The sequence below is a fragment of the Meriones unguiculatus genome, chromosome 2 (assembly GCF_030254825.1).
Source record: "Meriones unguiculatus strain TT.TT164.6M chromosome 2, Bangor_MerUng_6.1, whole genome shotgun sequence".
NCBI classification, from domain to species: Eukaryota; Metazoa; Chordata; class Mammalia; order Rodentia; family Muridae; genus Meriones; species Meriones unguiculatus.
Window position 1 is genome coordinate 12,144,192 of NC_083350.1, and position 19,875 is coordinate 12,164,066.

Below are 19,875 nucleotides of genomic sequence, written 5' to 3' on the forward strand. Positions count from 1 at the left end.
TTAGTTTTACAGGGTCTTCTGTCATCTGGGAGGGGCACTGCATCAGCCATCTACCACTCCAGCAAAAACTAGTCCTTAAAAATTGGTGGTAAGACATGGATACTGGGAGTCCTAGGTAGGCAAGGAAAGTTGAAGGCATGTTCCTCAAGTAATATGAAAAGGCCCTGGCCAGGCTAAAGCAGGACCTGGGGTAGTGGAGACAGACTCATCAGGAACCAACTTTGTGCTGGCCAGTTTTATGTCAACGTGACACAATCTGAGAGGAGGGAGTCTCAATTGAGACAGTGCCTTCATGAGATCAGCTATAGAGCACTTTTTAAAATTAGTGACTGATGGAGGAAGGTCAGCCCATTGTGGGTGGTGCCATCCCTGGGCTGATGGCTCTGTGTTCCAGAAGAAAGTAGGCCAAGAAAGCCAGTAAAGCAGCACTCCTCATGGCTCCTGCCTGGCTTGAGTTTCTACTTTGGCTTCCCTCAGTAGACTATGACTCAGGATATGTAAGCCAAAAAAACCCTTTCCTCCCCAACATGCTTTTGGTCATGGTGTTTCATTACGGCAATAGAAACCCTCACTAGGCCAAACTTCAACTTCATAGTTTTGCTGTCAGTGGGGTTTCCTCTGCTGGTAATAATTCATTCAGCAAATGGGGTTCTTACTATTCCGTTAAAGGAAACCTTAGTTCTCTGGGGGCAAAGTCAGCTTCTTACGCATTAATGCACTCTTCAGTCTGACCTGCAGGTTGTGGGTGTGAATTATCTCTGCTTACAGGAATGCCTCTGGCTTTGGCATTTGCTCTCTAGCTTTGCTGGTCTCTTATACTTTTGGTGACTCCACTCAGTGAGGTCAGTCCATAGAAGGACTTCAAGAAGCCTTTCTCCTGAGCTGGCCCTTTGTCCTTCTGGTGACTTGAGGTAGGAATGAAGAAAACCCAGGTGGAAGTAAAAGGCCAGAGTAAGCTGGGCACAGTGATACCTGCCTAGAATCCCAGTGCTAGGGAGAAGCAGAGAGAAGGTTCAAGAGTTCAAGGCCAGCCTGGCCTACACAAGGCCCTGACTCGAAATAAACAAACAAAATGGCTAAAGCAACTGGACTGAGTTTTTCCAGGATACTTTGATCCAGAAAGAGAGCTCTGTAAAAACATTCTGTGGGAGTTTGAAAGAAAATGGTCCCATAAGCTCGCAGTGGCACTATTGGGGTGTGTGTGTGTGTGCCTTTGCTGCAGTAGGTGTAGCATTGTTGGAGGAAGTGGGCTTTGAGGTTTCAGAAGCTCAAGCCAGGCCTAATGGTCCACTGTCTTTGCCTGCTGCCTATGGATCCAAATGTAGAACTCTCAGCTACCTCTCTAGCACCATGTCTGCCTGCAGCTGCCATACTTCCCACCATGATGACAATGGACTAAACTGAACTGTAAGCCAGCCCCAATTAAATATTTTCCTTTATAAGAGTTGCCAAGCTGGGTGTGGTAGCTCATGCCTGTAATCCCAGCACTAGGGGAAGCAGAGGCAGTAGGATCTCTGTGAGTTTGAGGCCAGCCTGGTCTACAAGGTGAGTCTGGGACAGCCAAGGCTACACAGAGAAACCCTGTCTTAAAAAACAAACAAACAAAAGTTGCAGTGGTCATGCCTCAGAGAATAGAAACCCTAACTAAGACCCATACTATTATTTTTGGCCTTGTATAAAACAACCCCTTGATCTCTAAAGCTCCCTTTTACTGGGGGCCACTGAGGAGCTACTTAAGACCCAGGAAACTTTTCCTCTTCTTGCTGTTTTGTGGTCCCAGGGGTGTGGCCACTTGCTCTTCGAACCTCTGTTTAGTCTTGTTCCTGGGACCTCTCTGTTCCCTAAGGCCTGCCTAAGGCCTGGTTCGTTGGACAGCTCCCTATGACGGCACACATGGGAAAGGTTTTAAACTATGCTTTCAGTCTGCTTTCGTGAGTGCTTGTGCTCTTCTCAGGCCTGGAACTTTTCAGATGCTCAGCACATTGGAAACACAAGGAGTCTTACAAGCACCCCTGCCCCCCAGTACCTGCACATGATGGCATGGTTAAATTTCTCGAAACACCCCAGCACACACAGGTGGAAATGGGGGTTGGGAGTCAGAGGCAACAGAGCAGGATTTGGTCCCACTACCCCCTGTTCCACTTGGTGTTGGTGACCTTTCGCAAGTCAAGTGTTTCCTGCTTACTCAGAATTTCCTTGGAATCTTCTGTTTGTCCTCTAGTCTCTGCAAAATGTCACAACAGCACCCACTGCAACCACCTGCTAGTCCTAGTGCGAGAACCTTGTGAGCTGGATGTGGTGGTAGCCTGCGATCCCACTACCTGAGACTGAGGAAGGAGAATCACAGCTGGAGGCTAGCCTGAGCTAATGAGTCCTTCCTTAAGAAATGAGCCTGAGAGATGGCTCAGAGCTTACGAGCACTTGTTCTCGAAGAGAACCCCAGTTCAGTTCCCAGCAACCATAGGGTGGCTTACAACCATCCATGTCTCCGGTTTCCGGGGATGTGATGCTCTCATACAACTCCTAAGGCACCAGGCACTGTCTTGATACAGGATCTCACTGTAGCTTAGAGTGGTTTCAGACTCAGTATCCTCCTGCCTCAACAGCTCAAGTGCTGGGATTAGAGGGACTCATGCCATCTGGATTTATTTATAATTTCTGTGTGTGTGTGTGCGTGCGTGTGTGTCTTTGTGTTGCTGAGGTTGGGACCCGAGGCCTCACTCACACATATTGGGCAGATGTCCTACCACTGAGTCCCAGTCTGAAACCCATCAGTTCCGTATAAAGCACACATCTTAGTAGTCCAAATGGAAGAGAGGCAAGGAAAGGTGCCAGAGTTAACTAGAAGCTCCATGCCCTACCCAGGACCCTAGCCCCAGAACTCTACATGTTCACCGACCAGATCTCCTCAAATCCCATCCATCATTGAGGGAATTTATTAAGATTTCATTAAACAACCTTACATGATTAATCATCAGACACTGGTGGGTATGGTGCATATCTGAAATTCATGGGCAGCTGAAGCAGGAGGCTCTTGAGTCTGAGGACAGCCCCAGCTACACTGCAAGACCTTATCTCAAACCAACATTCCCTGGCATTTGGCAATTGAATTCCATCTCCAGCCCTTCTTATTTTCCTGGGATCGGAGGTGAGGATGGAGCGCAGGGCTGAAAGTTTAACCCAGCACTCTCTTGAAGCTCTGTAGGGACCCTCCAAGAGTCATGTCATTGGCACAAACTCAGGTAATGGGACTTCTGTTTCTGCAGAAATCCCCAGGGTGTCAGGAGCCTGGGTTAAGACTGGCAGAGCCCAGCTGTATATTTATTCTATTACCCATCCCCTGGTGTTCTTCAATACCATAGTTTTCAGAACTAGGGGAGGCAAAGGCAGGAATCAGGGCCACTTCAAGGGCTCACAGACTCTAGCCCTTTGTTTTCAAGCTAGGTGTCTTTTGTGGCCACCCATAGGAAACATCTGAGGGTCAAATACCCTACCATTTCCTTCCCCATGTTTTGTTTCCTCTAGAGCCTTCAACCTTTTTCTCCCAGTAGCTCCTACTAGCCTTCTAGGTAGCTTCAAGTCCTTCAATCCCTCTTCTCTAAACTATTACTGGGTAGGAAAAGCCCAGTTTTCTTTCTTTTTAAAATTTGTTTGAGACAAGTTCTCATTTTGTAGTTCTACCTGGCTTGGAACTCACTATGTGAATCAGGCTTGCCTTGAACTCACAGAGATCCACTTGCCTCTTCCACTTGAGTGCTGGAATTAAGGGCATGTGCCACCACACCTGTCTTTGTTCTCTATTCAAACCTAAGCCTTGTGGTAGAATCATGAAGATGGAGTTGTGGGGGTTAGAGAAGTTAGACCTCTTTTCTCTTTCTTCTTCTTCTTCTTCTTCTTCTTCTTCTTCTTCTTCTTCTTCTTCTTCTTCTTCTTCTTCTTCTTCCAATTCTAAAAGTGAATCCCTTTTCTGTATCACATGTCTCCTAAGTGGTCTACTATGTGTAGGTAGCCTAGCTTGTGATAGCTGGGGTTAGACTCTGATCCTAACAACACCAGCAATGCTGGGATCATGTTGAAATTTAAAGATTTTTTTTTCTATGCCCACTCTAGCTCCCAAATAATGAGATGGAGACCTATTACATTTATTCATAAGCTTTAGAGTACCACAGCTGGGCAGGTATTCATCTATTCTAACCCGCCTAGACCATCCTGGCTACTTCCCAGACATGTGCCCCATGCTACTTGTCACCTAGTCTCTCCCAGGCAGCTCCTGCTCCATCTTTGTCCTTGTCAGGACTCCTCAGGGCCCAGTAACCTTTTTCTTCTCCCCACCCCTCTCTACCTGGGACACCTCCCCAACCTCCCACCCCTGCCAGATTGGGAGTGGAAGTTCTGCTTACTGTCTCCTCTGTCCATTCATTGGCTCTTTAGCTTCTTTATTAACCAATCAGAGATAACTGGGAAGTAATTTTTATACAACAATGAGACAGGAGATTCCTCAATAACAATGACAATACTAGAATCCGTTAGCATTTTGCTCATTGCTGGTTCAGCAATTAGCATTTAACAATATACAGGGACACACTTTAATACAAGGTGAATGAAGGTCACTTCTACAGGGTCCTGGCACCTGTCAAAAGGATGATCTTTATTTAAAAACTGAGAAGTCGGGGCTGGAGAGATGGCTCAGCCGTTAAGGGCACTGTCTGCTCTTCCAAAGGTCCTGAGTTCAATTCCCAGCAACCACATGGTGGCTCACAACCATCTGTAGTAAAATCTGATGCCCTCTGCTGTCCTGAGGCACGCATGCAGGCAGAACACTGAATAAATAATAAATAAGTTAAAAAGAACAAAACAAAACTGAGAAGTCATGGACTGGGAATGTAGCTCATCGGTAAAGTGCTTGCTAGCATGCAGGAAGCCCCAAGCTTGATCCCGAGCACAGCATAAACGGGGTAACTAGCTGTAAATCCCTGGGGAGGTGGGTGAAGCAGGATCAGAAAGCCTCGGTTCTATAGAGAGAGGGGGCCAGGAGGTGGGGGACACTTGTTGACAATTTAGAAACCACCTTTTTGCATTTGTTTCCATCTTCCTTTTTTTAAGAAGTTAGATTGGGGCTGGAGAGATGCTCAGCCGTTAAGAGGACTGTTCTTGCAGAGGACCCAGGTTCAACTCCTAGCACACACGTGATGTCTCACCTATGATGATCTCACACTTCCTCCTGATCTCCACAGACACCAGACACATGCAGGTCGAATAGTCACACACATCAAATAAATCTAAAAGAAAGGTTTTTTTAAATATGTGGAGCAGGTTTCACTGGTTCAAGTCATAAGAGAGGCGTGGAACTGGGTCTCTGAGCACTTCACCATAGTCTGAGGAATGTCCATCATCCTGCCGGGAGAGGAAAAGGAGCCCTTCCCAGGCCAGGCCACCTCCTGGCTCCAGTTTATGACCTCCTTCTGCACTGTTCCACTATGGCTCTAGTTCCTTGTGAACCTGTTGTTGGGGGGGGGGGGGAGAGCGGCAGGTTGAGATGGCAGGCATCTTTGTATTAAAGCACTATGCCTCTTCCCGCACTGGCACCAGAAAGACAGCCCTGATCTGTGTGTTCTCTCTGAGCCAAAGACTGTGCTGCTTTCTCTGCATTTCTCATTTCACCTGTACCCTCAAGAGCATCAGAGGCCATCCTTTGGACCAGCAAGGATTCCAGGGTTCGGTGAAATCACACAATTGCTTGAAAGATACTGCTGGAATGAGGCAGAGCCAGGTCTGAATTCAGACTTGCTACTATTTGGGTTCCTTTGTCTGCTTCTAGATAGCCTGCCTTAGGAGGATGCAATGTGATTCCGTGCGGGTACACTTCCAGGCAGGGCGAGTGAGTTAACTCTGGAAGCAGTCTGCGGTTACAGGGCTATCACACTGCAGAGACTCGGCACTCCCCAGAGTCCGCTGTCTTATGCCTTTGACAGGGATTAAAATGACCACCAAGCCCATGGGGCTGCTACAGGCTCAGCTGAGAAAATCCATTTAAATAGCACAGTGTCTATCACATAGTAAGTATTTAATAAGAGCCCTTATATCTCATGCTCTTACTTCACTTAGGACCAGAAAGCTCTTGTGCCGATACCATTAGCAAAAAATCAATGACGTGTACAGGATATATATATGAATGTATATAAATATATGAGAATATATATATATATGAAATGACATCAGTATTTCAAAGAAATACCTGCACTTGCATGTTAATACAGCCCTATTCATAAACTCTGGATATGATACACAGAAGACTATCGTGCAGCCCTGAAATGAAATCTACCATTTGCTGCAGCTTGGAGGTTTTGGATGTTAAGTGGAATATGTCAGGCACTAAAGGCCAACTACAGAAACTCTGCATGCTCTCACTTAAATGCTGTTGCATTAACTTTTCTGAAGGAAATGTGGGAAAAATGTCTATTCACTCCAGATAGAACACCTGATTTCACTGAGTTCAACTTAGTGATCCGATGAGTTTACTGGCTTATTTATTATAGGAGCACAGGTGAGGGATGATATTATCTATCTATCTATCTATCTATCTATCTATCTCCAAGATCAGGTGGCAATGGGGGTGGGGTGGGGTGATGACTAGACTCCTGGCAGAGGTCCTGACACATCCCTGCTTTTACTAGGCTGTGGTAACAGTCCCCTTACTGACAACAGACCTAGTTATCACTGTATTGTTCTGTGCCACTGCCATGACTCCAGGGCCAAAGTTATTTCTGCTCTGAGATGGTCATGGGATGGGCATGTTTCGGCTGGTGAAAACACTGATCCTGTGACACATGTAGAGGTTACAGGGCTGATCTCACAGGAGCACAGACCATACACTGTTTTGCAGCAGCAGGTTAGGATAGCTATGGATGACAAGTAATCGAATAAAATAGCTAGTAGAGAGGATTTTAAATGCTCTCAAAAAATGTCTGAGGTGATGGATATGCCAAGTATGCTGGTCTAATCGTTATACATAATACATGTTTTGAAATGGCACATTGTACCCCGCAAAAAGTAGCACAGTTATGTGAATTAAACATATTTAAAAAAAACTCTCGAGAGAGGGCTGGCGAGAAGACTGAGTAACTTTGCTTGCCTTGGAAGCCTGGCTTTGATCCTCAGCGCCCCTCGTGGAAGAGAACAAACTCCCAAGGGTTGCCTTCTGAGCCTACCTGCGCCTCCCCCTACCAAATAATGACAATGATAATCCTGAGTGAACCCGAGAGACCTAGTCCAAGGAGGTAACTGATGTTGATGGAGGTGTGAGCCCTGTGCTGCGAAGTTTTCCAAATCTCCTTTTGAAAAATCTCACCAAGACTTTCCTTCCTTCCTTCCTTCCTTCCTTCCTTCCTTCCTTCCTTCCTTCCTTCCTTCCTTCCTTCCTTTCCTTCCCTCCCTCCCTCCCTCCCTCCCTCCCTCCCTCCCTCCCTCCCTCCCTCCCTCCCTCCCTCCCTTCTCTCTCTCTCTCTCTCCCTCTCTTCTTTTCTCTCTATTTGTCTTACAGAGAAGCAATTTATTAACAGAAATTGTGAACCCTCTTTCTACAGACGCTAACAGAAAGTCTCAGGCAGCCTTCACCTGAGTCGCTGGGCTGATTTGGGTTTCTTTGCTAAAAAGACACACGGAAAAGTTATCTGAAAGATGAGATGTGGTGGACACCAAATACATTTCCCTCAGCCGCTTGTCAGAGGCGCGTTTGTTTTCCATCTTTTCTTTCCCTTTTCTCAGTGTGCGTTGTCTCCAGACTCCGATACCAGAAATCAGAACAGAACTGTACCAGTTTGGAAAACGGTGAGATCCTGTCTGCTATTTAAATACAGGGTCTAAGGATGTAGCTCAGGGGTGGCGCAGTTGCCTCGCATCTGCATGGGTCAGTTCAATTCCCGGTAATTAAAAAACAAAACAAAACAAAAAACAAAACACCCCAAACCAAAGCAAAATGACAACAACAAAACCCCGTATAGATCATAATCATTTTCTTCTCCAGAGCCTGCACTGCCTTTAAGTGAGTCAGACATCGCGTTGGAAGCGTAGGTCTCTGGAGCTCTTTTCTCGCCAAGTGGAGACGCATCCCATTCTCTCCAGGTCCCGAGTACAGCACGTGCCCCATTTTAAGGACGAGTCTGCAAAACTCCCAGCCCCGTGTGTCACCCTTCCCGGGGAGAGCCGCCAAGCCGGGGAGTGACGCTGCAGAGGTGGAATTTTGGGCGTCTGAAGCGTGGGGTGGCGGAGCGGGGTCCCCTGGAGGAGGGCTGTGTCACCAGCAGGTGGCGCGCTAGCCGCAGGCCCCGCCGCGTCCTCCGAGCCGAAACTTGAACAGGACGTTAGAGCGGGTGTTGGAGACGAGCGGTTCCCGGGAGCCCAGCTGTTGGCTCCCGCGAGAAAGTGGCAGGAGCAGGGAGCGGACACGACGTTGGAGTGACGCCACGATTCGGACATCGTGAGCTTCCTTCGGGAAGGCTTCGCGAGTGGGTGAGTACTGGGCGGCGCTCGGGAAGCGGAGCCCCGTGCCTTGAAGGCACGGTTCTTAGTTTGCAGTTCCCGGCACCTCGGGCCTCCGAGACCGACGTTACTGGACGGAGGTTGCGGAAAGAGAAGGGCGCGCGCGAAAGCCCGGGAGGCGGGCGCTCCGGAGCCGCGCTCGGCGCAGGGCGCGCGCGTGTCCCCGCCGCCAGATGGCGCTGCGCAGCTGGCTCCGGGCCGCCCGCCAGGCACCGCGGGTTCCCGCCGCCGCGGCGGCCGCTCTAGCCGGCAGGCGCTGCTCTGTGGTTCCGGGCGGAAGTGAGGCGCAGAGCGGAACGGCCTCTGGTGACATTTTCTTGGGGCGGCGCGGACGACTGAAGGGAATTGGTGTTGGAGGCGGCGGAGGCGGCGGGCTTTACTCTGCCCCCCTGCAGGGGCTCCGGGCCGCGCTCCGCTGCTCGCCGCTGGGAGTTGTCGGAGGAGGAGGGGCCGGCGAGGCCGCCGCGGCCCGAGTCTGCGGCCCGTCAGCGCCGCCCGGGTGGGCGCGTGCCCCGACGGGGCGCGCGGGGCCGGCGAGGAGGCGCGGGCAGCGGGACGCAGGTGAGGCGCGCAAGGGGCGCGGGGCCGCGCGGCCTTGGCTGCGGGGCGGGCCGCGGGGTCGGGGCTCGCGTTCCGGGAGGGGCTCGCGAGGCAGGGGGGAGCGGGCCGGGCTGAGGGCTCTGCGGCGTCCGAGCGTGGGGTCACGACAGCGGAGGCGCGGCCCGGACCCCTCGCTCGCCCGCCGCGGGTGACCCTCGCGTCCTTTGCCCGGCCGAGTGCCCTCCCGCGGCCGCTGGCACCGAGGGGATGGCGGGCCGGAGGGGCCGAAGCCCCCAGGGCCCCGCAGAGTTGTGTTGGAGCAACTTTCCGGAGCCCGGCCCCGCGGGGGCAGCCGAGGCGGCGGCGCGGCCAGCCCGGACGGTCCCGGGGGCTGGCGCGGACACCAGAGCCGCGGGGAGCCCCCCTCCGGCGGTGGCCTTGGAGGAGCGAGGAAGGGCTCCCCGGGCTTCGCGCTGTCCTCTCGCCGCTTCCGCGGCTGTCGGTCGGCAGATGCCCGGAATCGGTGTGCATGGGTCTCTGACATTGACCCACGAGTTTGTCAACTTTAAAGGCCAACGCAGATGTATTCTGACGACCCCCTGATGAAGGACTACCCCCAATTCTCAGCGTACCCCCTCCCCCCAGTATTATCTCACCGTAGATCTCAAACACTATTTTTATAGTGTGTATGTTCTTTTATGGAGCAGCCCGTCAGATTCGTATGCCATTCATTCTCACCTTTGAATTACCCTGTCTTCAGCACACAGTCGAGGCTTAGCGGTTGAGGAAAAGAACCCGTGCAGCCCCTTCCGGATCCTTCACCGCTCAGGCACTTTGTGCTTGCAGCGCTTTTGGTTTTGTGTTTGAGCTTTTGTATCTGAATCTTTGTATCCATTTGGGTGGAAGTCCGGCTGATGATGCTTTCTTTGTAAAGGTTGGACTGCTTAATTATAAATGGATCTGTCAGTCTTAGGTTATTACTGTATAGTGTCGTTAGGCGCATGTTAACCGTTTGAATCACTCTTTCCTCTTGGGATATTTTAAGGTTGGAGGCTATTAACTTTGTAATGTAGTTTTGCTAATCCTGGCAATCTAGATTTCTCCAGTAATCAGAGCATTGCTGTTTGGTTTAACAAGCAGTTTCGAGACCCGCAGTTGATATGTGTCATCTGCTATCTTGAAGAATTACAGCAGTAACCTCCCCACCCCCTTTTTTGAGGAGCATGTTTATACGCTAACATAATGTTAAACACAGTGCATTGTGCAGAGTAGATTGTCAAAACGTGTAATTATTAAATTTAGGAAGCCAAGATGTTCTTGAGTTCAGTGACCTATATACTACTTTAAAAAGAATTTGACTGAAATTTTAATTCATTTGTATTACATGAGAAGGAAAAGTATTTTAAACCTACAAATTGACGTTCTTTAGAGTGCTTCTCAGTAATGCTGTTATTGTTGTTGTTTTGGTTTTGGGATTTCCCTGTGTAGCCCAGGCTGTTCTGGAACTAGCTCGGTAGACTAGGTTGACCTGAACTCAGAGATCCATCTGTCTGCCTCTACCTCCCAAGTATTGGGATTAAAGGCCTGTGTCTTTACAGCTGTCTGTGTAATAATGTATTCTTAAAAGGGTAAGCTACAGTCTGACTCTGTGTCTCTGTCCCCACCCCCAGTTGTGTGTGTGTGTGTGTGTGACTGGGTTTTGTGACTGCTTCTGAACTCTTGATTCTCCTGCCTCAGCCTTCCAAATGCTAGCTAGGATTAAAGTGTTCACCACCATGCCCTGCTTTCTGTTAACATAGGTGTAAACATCAATATTCAATGCATAGAATCTGGAAGACAAGGAAAAGTGACAAGATAGCTGTAACTAGAGGACCACGTTAATCAGATTTATATTTTTAAAAGATTTATTATGTATAGAGTATTCTGCCTATATGCCACAAGGGGGCACCAGATCTCATTATAGATGGTTGTGAGCCACAATGTCGTTGCTGGGAATTGAACTCAGGACCTTGGAAGAACAGTCAGTGCTCTTAACCTCTGAGCCATCTGTCCAGCCTCATCTTGTAGTGCAGGCCAGTTTCATTCCTCTTGCTTCAACTGTGCTCAGATTTCTTTTTCCTTTGTAAAAAATTAAATTTTTATGTTTGGGTGCATGTGTTGTTTCCATAAGTAGAGGACAGAGGAGTTTGTGGGAGTTGGTTCTCTACTTCCATCATGTATCTTTTTAACCTACAGAACTGTCTTGGCTGGCTGTATAAGTCAGATTTTTTAATGTGATGCCCCTTCAACTTTGTGGAAAGTGAATTGGATTTTGGAACAAGAAACTTGGCCATCCTTAGCATCATTTTAAGTTCACAGTGCATTTTGATATTAGTAATTCAGTTTGTGTGTGGCAGGGAGAGACAGGGTCCAGGCTGGCCATGAATTTGTGGCAGTCCTTCTCCCTCTGTCTCTGGAGTGCTGGGATTGCAAGTGTGTGCATTACTCCTGGCATTACACTGCACGCATTCATATGAGACTGTCATGGTACATGTGACTAATTCAAGCCCTACATGTTAAGATAAGTCTAACTTTGAAGTATAATGTAATTCACCTAGAGCAGCAGCTCTCAGCCTATCAGTCTTAACTCCTTTGGGGTTTGAACAACCCTCACACAGAGGTGGCATATCAGACATTTACATTATGATTCATAACAATAACAAAATTACAGTTGTGAAGTAGCAGTGGAGTAACTTCATGGTTATAGGTCACCACAACGTGAGGAAATATGTCTTAAAGGGTTGCAGTGTTAGGAAGGTTGAGAACCACTTTGCTAGAGCTCGGTGTCCAGTGTATGGCCTTTAAAGATTTTGCTCGTGGTATTTGTGTTGACATCAGTAATTTTGAATTATTTTGTGTGCATATTTCTGGCATTGACACTGCAGTTCTCTTTTCTCAGCCAGGTGTGATGGCTCACATCTGTCATCCAACTGAGGCAGGGAGATTGCTCCGTTCAGGGCCAACATGGGTGACACAGTGAGATTCAGGACAGCCAGGTTATAATGTGGGACTGAATCTCAAAAATAAATCTGTTTACTACATAACTAATAATTTCTGTGAGCTTGTGGAATTACTCATTATTCAAGAGGCTGTTTTTCTGGGATCCCTGATCTTACCATTTTGCTCAAACATGTGCATGACTAGACATGACAGATGCGCAATTTGAGTATTTTTCTCCCTTCATAAAGCTTGGATGTTGTAGAAACACCAGTTTCTAAAATTTGGTGATTTTAGTAATAATTATCTTAGACTTTCATTTTCCTACATGTAAGTACGTATATGAAAATCATTTATAGAGTATATTATATTTACTGAGCTGATAGTGCTTGAAAATTCATGCAAAAGGCTAAAAATACATTGTTAATATATGTTCTCTTGAAGCTTACTGATTTAAGTATATTATTATTGTTTGATTATCAATCTGTCTGTCTGCCTGCCTGCCTGTCTATAGCTCTGGCTGGCCTGGGCTCTATAGACACCAGGCTTGTTTCCAATTCATAGATATCTGCCTGCTGCTGCCTCCCTCAGTGATTTTAGTATATTACTTAAAAGAGTTGGGGCCCAAATTTTTCTTCACTAACTATAATTATGTAGGTAAAAGAAAATAGACATAATAATGGGCAAAATGGTGATACCTAGAAGAGATATGGAGAAAGAAGACAAAATATTCATGTGGGACCTGTTTTTTTTGAGACAGAGTTTTACTATGTAGCCTTGGTTGACCTAAAGCTCCCAGAAATCCCCCTGCTTCTGCCCCACCAGTGCTGGGATTAAAGGTGTATAGACCCTGGCTTGATGTGGGGCCTCTTTTTCCTTGTCCCTAAGTGTTAACTGATTGTTAACACTTGCCAGAAGTTCCATAGAACCATGATAGCGCATGCTCAAGAAACTTCAACGATTGAACCTGAGGTTTGAGGTGCGTTTCCAGGCAAGCTCTGAGTTGCCTAGTGTGGCCTGAGCCTTGAGCTCTCAGAGGGGTGGCTGTGGGAGATAGACATAGGGCCAAGTAGTGAAGATATCTTAGTTCGCTAATGGGTTGTGAATTTTCTTTTAAGATGACTCGTTCCTCCCTCAGTTGGAATGAAAACTCACTAAAGACAGAGTATTATAGCCTAGGCTCCCTCTACTTAGCGTTCAGAGTGGTGGAATTACTGGTAGACACTATTATACACCTGGTGAGGTGGGAATTCTTTGATTTATTTTTCCTTTCCACTTGTTGGTGTGTGTGTGTTCACTACAGTGCATGTGTGGAGAGCAGGCACAGCTCACAAGAGTTTGTTTCCTTACCATGTTGGTCTGTTCCAGGGATGAAATTCTTTAGGTTTGGCACCGAGCTCTTTTACCCACTGAGCAACTGAGCCATCTTACTAGCTTGGAAAATCTTCAGTCTTTTTTGTTTTTGTTTTTTGAGACATGGTTTATCTGTGTAGTCCTGGTTGTCCTGGAATCACTCTGTTGACCAGGCTGGCCTCAAACTCACAGAGATCTACCTGCCTCTGCCTCCTGAGTGCTGGGATTAAAGGCGTGTGCCACCACGCTCAGTTGTCTTGGTCTTTTTTAATCTCAGTTTTCCTCCCAGTGCTGGGGATTGTACCCAGGGTGTTGTGTGCTCTAGAAAGCTCTGTAACCTGGAACTATTACAACCTTGCTCTGTTTTGCTTTGATTCTTGAACATAAGGCTAAAGAAATTTGGTAGTTTTTTTAATTAAAAATGGTTATTTATTTCGTAAGCGTGTCTGTCTGCTGAGGGTCGGGTGGAAGGACAGCTTGTAGGAGTCTGTTCTCTCCTACCATGTGGGCTCCTGGAGCTTGCTCTGTTAGTTACTTTTCTGTGGCTGTGACGAGACACCATGGCCAAGGCAGTTTATAGGAGAGAGCATTTAATTGGAGGCATGCTTACAGTTTCTTAGGATGAGTCCATGATCATCATAATAGGCAGCATGGTGGAAGGCAGGCAGGGAGGCAGGCTCTGGAGCAGTAGCTAAGAGCTTATATCCTGATTCACAAGCTGAAGGCAGAGATGGGGACCAAGGAGACTGAGACTGGGCCTGGTGTGGGCTTTTGAAACCTCAAAGTGTCCCACCTTCTCCAGCAATGCCACACCTCCTAATCCCTCCCCACACAGTTCCATCAGCTAGGTACCAAGCATTCAAATATAAGAGCCTGTGGGGTCACTCTCATTCCAACCAGCACAGTGGCAGAGTGCCTCTGCTGAGCCCTCTCACTGGCCCTTATAGTCGTTTTTCTTTAGTTGCTTTGAATTTGACTATTGTCATGAAACTTTATAAATTTTTTTTTGTCAGTCTTTGTCTTTAAATGTACCCACTTACTCTTTCAGAACTCTCATTATTGAACTTAAGGGAAAGAAACAGTGCTTCTTGTGTGGGCAGCATCTCAGAACAGTGGGATTGATGTTCACTCAGTTTTCACACTCAGCCTACAGGACCTTGTGGTAAAAGGAAGGAGCAGGGTTAGCTAAGAAAATAACTTGTTCTTCTTTTCAGTGTTTCTGGGCTACTAGAAGAGGAAACATGCAAAACATATAGACTTATCAAAACATAGTAACAGTAGCTGGCAGTTCCTAATGTGATTTTAAAATACTTGGCCTGTATGACAGATTTGGTCAGTTATTGTATTTGGGATTTCTGGTTTTGACTTGATTCTTGTAAATTTAACATTGTTCCTTTTTATGCCTTTACTTAAAATAAAGAACTTTCTTCACTCAGCCATGGTGAGTGAATCCACCACGGTCTTCGTTTTATTTACACATTTACCTTAATTTTTTTTTTTTTTTTTTTTTTTAGTTAGATGAAAAGTGTAACTCTTATCAGCAAATCCTACTTCATGTGACTGTAGGTGAATTTTACAAAGTGGTTAAATTAAAACCCCATTTACTGAGTACAGTTCAGTGCCAGGTGGAGGTGGTTCATAGATAAAATAATTTCTAGCTAAGGAAATGATTCTAGTGAATCAGATGATTCCTAAGTTTCCTTCCTGCCTTAGAATGTGAGCGAGAGGAAGTATGCTATAAGGGGAAAGTATTCACAACAGTTGTAGGCCAATTGTGAGCCATTTTCAATAAGGTGTTTGGAAAGCAGCATTTTTCTTCAATGGCACTCGAAGCTTACGGTGACTGGAAACTTTTTAAATTTATTTTTAGATGTACTGCCAATCCTTTGCAACGTGTATCCACCTGAATTCAAGTTTATGTTTTGTTTGTTTTTGTTGTTGTTGTTTTGAGACTTTCTCTGTAGCCTTGGTTGTCCTGGAACTCACTCTGTAGACCAGACTGGCCCTCGAACTCACAGAGATCCACCTGCCTGTCTCCTGAGTGGCTGGGATCAAAGGCTTGCACCACCACCTCATGGGTCAATTATGTATTAATAAATTAGTTTGGGTGGTTGTTCAGAGGGCATCAGTGGTAAACTTAATATTTTTGGAGTAGCTATATTCAGTTTTCAAAAATATATTTTATTTTTATCATTTTTATGTGTATTTGTGTTTATTTGTGTAAATATGTGCCCAGTTTGTGTTTGCTCAAGGAAACCAGAAAAGGGTGTTGGATCCATTGGAGCTGGAATTGCAGGCAGTTGTAAACTGTCATTAATGGGTGCTGGGGACTGAACTGAGGTCTTCCAGAAGAGCAGGAAGCCCTCTCTTAACCACTAAGCCATTTTTTCCTAAACCCTAGAACAGCTTTTCTCCTCTTCTCTTCTCTTCTTCTCTTCTCTCCTTCCTTATTCCTCTCTATCCCCCTTTCTCCCCCCTTTTCTTTTTTGTGCTTTCAGTTTTTATCTATGAATGGTCTGTTGGTATAAATCTCCAGAAGATTAAATGTTGTGGTAACCCTTTGTGGTTTTTTGTTTGTTTGTTTGTTCTTATGTTTTTTTAAATTTGTTGTCTTGGTTTTCTGATACTTCCATTTTCTCAGATTTTATCTTCCTGTCTTAGAGCAGCTATTTCTAAGAATGTGTTTAAACTAGAATTGTGTTTAGCCAGCCTAAAAGTTAAGTTTTTATTTGCATGGTTGACTTAGAGAATTAAGATCACTGACATCAGAATTTTATTTTTAAATGGAGTCATATGATTTTTAGAAATAACTTTTTTTTTTATGATGTTTAGAGTCAGTATTTTGTTAGCTGCCTTATAATTAGACAAAGGTATTGAGGATAGGGAAGCTGGGTGTGGAGTTTTCCTTTCTCTGTTAAGAACAAAAACCTCATGTAGTTGATTTTAAACAGTGTCTTTCCTGTCTGCCTTAGTGTTATCTTAGCATGGAAGCATATTCTTTCATCAAGTGTTATCATGCCACCTGTGATCCCGTTACTTGGAAGACAGAAGGCCTTGAACTCTAGACAGTCTTCCTGCCTCAGCTTCCTGGGTCTGGGATCACTGTAATGAATTACCATGCCCATCTGATAAAAAAGCTTAACATTTTTTTAAGAAAACAATTTTATGGTGTTTAACATAGCTTAGGATGGACTCAGACTAGCTGAAGCTAGTCTTGAATTCTTGATCCTTCTGCCCCTACTCCCAAGTGCTGTGACACATAGGCCTGCATTGCCACTCCTAGATATTCTTTTTATTTTATTTTATTTTTCTGAGGCAGGGTCTCACTGTGTAGCCTTTACTGACCTGGAACTTGCTTTGTAGCCTCCCTAGTGTGCTTAGAGTAAAGGTACCACCTTGCCTTTATTTTTTATTTTAAAAAGTAGTTTTTAAAAATTGTAGGTGTGTGTGAGTGTCCAGGTGCCTGAGGAGGTCAGAAGAGGTTGTTGGGTCCCCTGGAACTTGAGTTGGAGGTAGTTGTGAGATTCCTTATAATGGGTGCTGGAAACTAAACTCCCTGCAAGAGCCATTTGACCACTGTATCATCTTTCCAACCTTGAGAAACACATAGTAACATTTAATCATCAAGTACTGTTTGTTTTTCTCTGCTGCAATCTGAAGAACAACTTGCCATGGGCCTGAGGGTATGTATAGTAGATAGATAGATTTTTTTTTTTGCATCATTTTTTTCATTTTTCTCAGGGACCTGAGGTTCCAGTGTTTGTGGCAGCCCATCTTTTTTAAATATCTAGCTTTCTTCTGAGAAAGTTAGAAAATGACAAGAGCAAGTATCTTGGGAGAAATTAAAAACTTGTATCATAAATTATTCTTTTCTTTTTTTTTTTACTTCAAATTTTATTTTTTAAATGACTAATGATTCTTTTTTTCTCATTTATTTTATTCACTTTACATCCTTGTTGCCCCTTTCCTCCTCCCCTCCAAGTCCTATCCTCAAAGGGGAGCTCCCTTTCTCTACCCCAGCTCATCAAGTTGCATCAGGACTGAACATGTCCTCTTCTCCTGTCGCCTGTCAAGGCAGTTCCACCAGGAAAGTGATCAAAAAGCTGGCAAGTGAGTCTGTGTCCACTGTAGAATCACTTCCCTTACTAGAGTACCCACTTGAAGCCTAAGCTGCCTATCTGCTATATCTTTGTAGGGGTCTAGGTCCAGTTTATGCATGGTCCTTGGTTGATGCTTCAGTCTCAGCAAACCTCTCTGGACCCTGGTTAGCTGGCTCTGTTGTTTTTCTTGTGGAGCTGCTGTCACTTCCGGGTCCTTTTTTTCTTTCCTCCCACTATTCCCCAAGACTCCCTATGTATCCACCAGTGTTTGGCTGTGAGTCCAGCATCTGTTTTGAAGTGCTGTCGGGTAGAGCCTCTCTGAGTGAGGTCACCCAGACCCAGAAAGACACACATTGGTATGTACTCACTTATGAGTAGATTTTAGCCATATAGTACAAGGTAAGCATACTACAAGGCACAGACCCAAAGAAGATAAGTAATAGAGAGGACCCAAGTGGGGCTGCAAAAATCTCACCTGAAAGGGGAGAGAGAATAGACAGGGGTAATAGCTGAAGAGAAGGAACAAGATAGGAGAGGGGGCGCAGAGAGTCAAGAGGGTAGAGATCAGACCTGAGGAGAGCAAGGGTGAGAAGACAGGCCTGCAGAGAAAAGAGAAACTGAGAGTGGGGACATCTCTGTGACAAACTAGAGACTTAACTTATTCTTGATTTACAGTAGTGGTGCTTTAGAGTGAGTGCATTAGGATTTCTTTCTTAGCTGCAGTCAGTAATTTCTTTGGCCTCCTACTTGATGCTAGTTTATTCACAGTCCTGGTGCAGGGCCGGGTGTGTGCTAGAAGTGGTAGCATCTGCCACATGAAGTGACTTGAGCAGCTGTTATCACTGCTGGCTTGTTCATAGGGCTCATATCTGTATAGAAAAGTTGTCTGGCAGACATGCCAGGCTGCCTTCATGGCTGCAGTCTGGCAGTTCATGTTTCTGTGCTTGTTAGGCTAGATCCAGCATGTTACTGATAACTCCATTCAACTTTATTAACCTTAGTGTTCCTTTTACGTGCTTCAATCCTTTGGCACTCATTACCCAGCCAGTTTCTCCCTTAAGGAAAGAAATACCAAACAACTGTTAATCACATTGAAGGATAATACAGTTAATAATTCCTGGTGTCATGTGGGAGTGTTCAGGGTTCTTCATTATTTCATAAATGTGTTTTTATAGTTATTTAGATCAAGAACCAGATTCGGTCTTTGTGTTGTTTAGTAATCTCTACTTCCTCTCTTTTTCTTTACATATCATTTATGAAGAAACTGAAAATTCTCACAGTCTGAATTTGTTAGTTGTATTCCTGTAGTGGTGGTAAGCATTTTCTTTTGGCCCTTGCATGTTTCCTAATTGATGTCTTGTTTAGACAGTTGATCTGGTTTCATTTCTGGGATGTATATTCTTTCTTGTTCAGTTTTTCTTTTTGTAGTTAATGTTGAGTGCTTGCCTCAAGAGGCACATATTTTATTTTGTCTGTGATGTTAGCAGCTTGGTGGTCATTGTCCAGCTCCATTAATGAGTTTCTCCTGTTCCACCATTTCCAGCTGGGAGTCTTTTTTTTTTTTTTTTTTTGTATGTGTGTTTTATTTGTAGCTTCTTTAGTCTTTTTTTTTTTTTTTTTTTTTTTTTCTGAGAGTTGGGGAAGGATAAATCTGCTGTGGAGAAAAGTTTTTTGCACTATTTTGTAGGTGTTTTTCAGTCCTAATCTTTGGTTCCTGCATAGGTCATATTATATGTGCTACTGCTTCTCAGTGGAAAAACTAACATAAAATCCTTGCAAATTGTTGTAATTAATTTTTTTTCAGTGCCTTCTCTAGCTCCCAAATAATGAGCACGGAGACCTGTTACGATTATTAATAAGCTTCAAGCACCATAATTGGGCAGATACTGATTTATTCTAACCCATCTAAGCTAGTCTAGCTACTTCCTAGCCATGTGCCTTGCTTGTCACCTGGCCTCTCCGGTTCCCATGATGACTCCCCCATGGGTGACCTCCTCCTCTTGGCATGTTGGCCTCCTCCTGGCCAGGCCTCATGGCTACATTCTCATGGCTCAGAGACCTTCTCCCTCCCTGACTTGTAAGAATCAGTTCTTTTCCTCTACCATGTGGCCTCAGGGATTAAATTTATGGTGACAGGTGCTTTTACCTGCTGAGTCATCTTGCCAGCCCTAGGTTTTTGTTTTGTTTTGTTTTCTTGACAATTTCTTCAGTATAGTATTAAAAGTATACAAGGGATTTTTTTGTTAAGACAATGGTGGCTTTATGTTTAAGGGAAAGTTCTCAAATAAGCAGTATTTATGTATATAAAGTAGCATAGTATTTATTTATACTAATAGTTTGTGTTAATTGAGCCATAGATCTAGACGTT

The 19,875-nt window shown here is 45.4% G+C and overlaps 1 protein-coding gene across 3 annotated transcripts in view; it reads left to right on the top strand.

The window, feature by feature from the left end:
• The first annotated feature begins 8,377 nt into the window (after nucleotides 1-8,377).
• Nucleotides 8,378-19,875, top strand: part of Ark2n (arkadia (RNF111) N-terminal like PKA signaling regulator 2N) — a 109,639-nt gene continuing 98,141 nt past the window's right edge. Inside the window, exon 1 of one of the 3 annotated variants that reach the window (XM_021645493.2) lies at nucleotides 8,378-8,508. The gene's annotated coding sequence lies outside the window, so the exon portion shown is untranslated. Of the gene's footprint in view, nucleotides 8,509-8,854; nucleotides 9,100-19,875 lie in introns of those variants that run through there. The other 2 variants (XM_021645492.2, XM_021645495.2) reach the window with 2 other exon arrangements.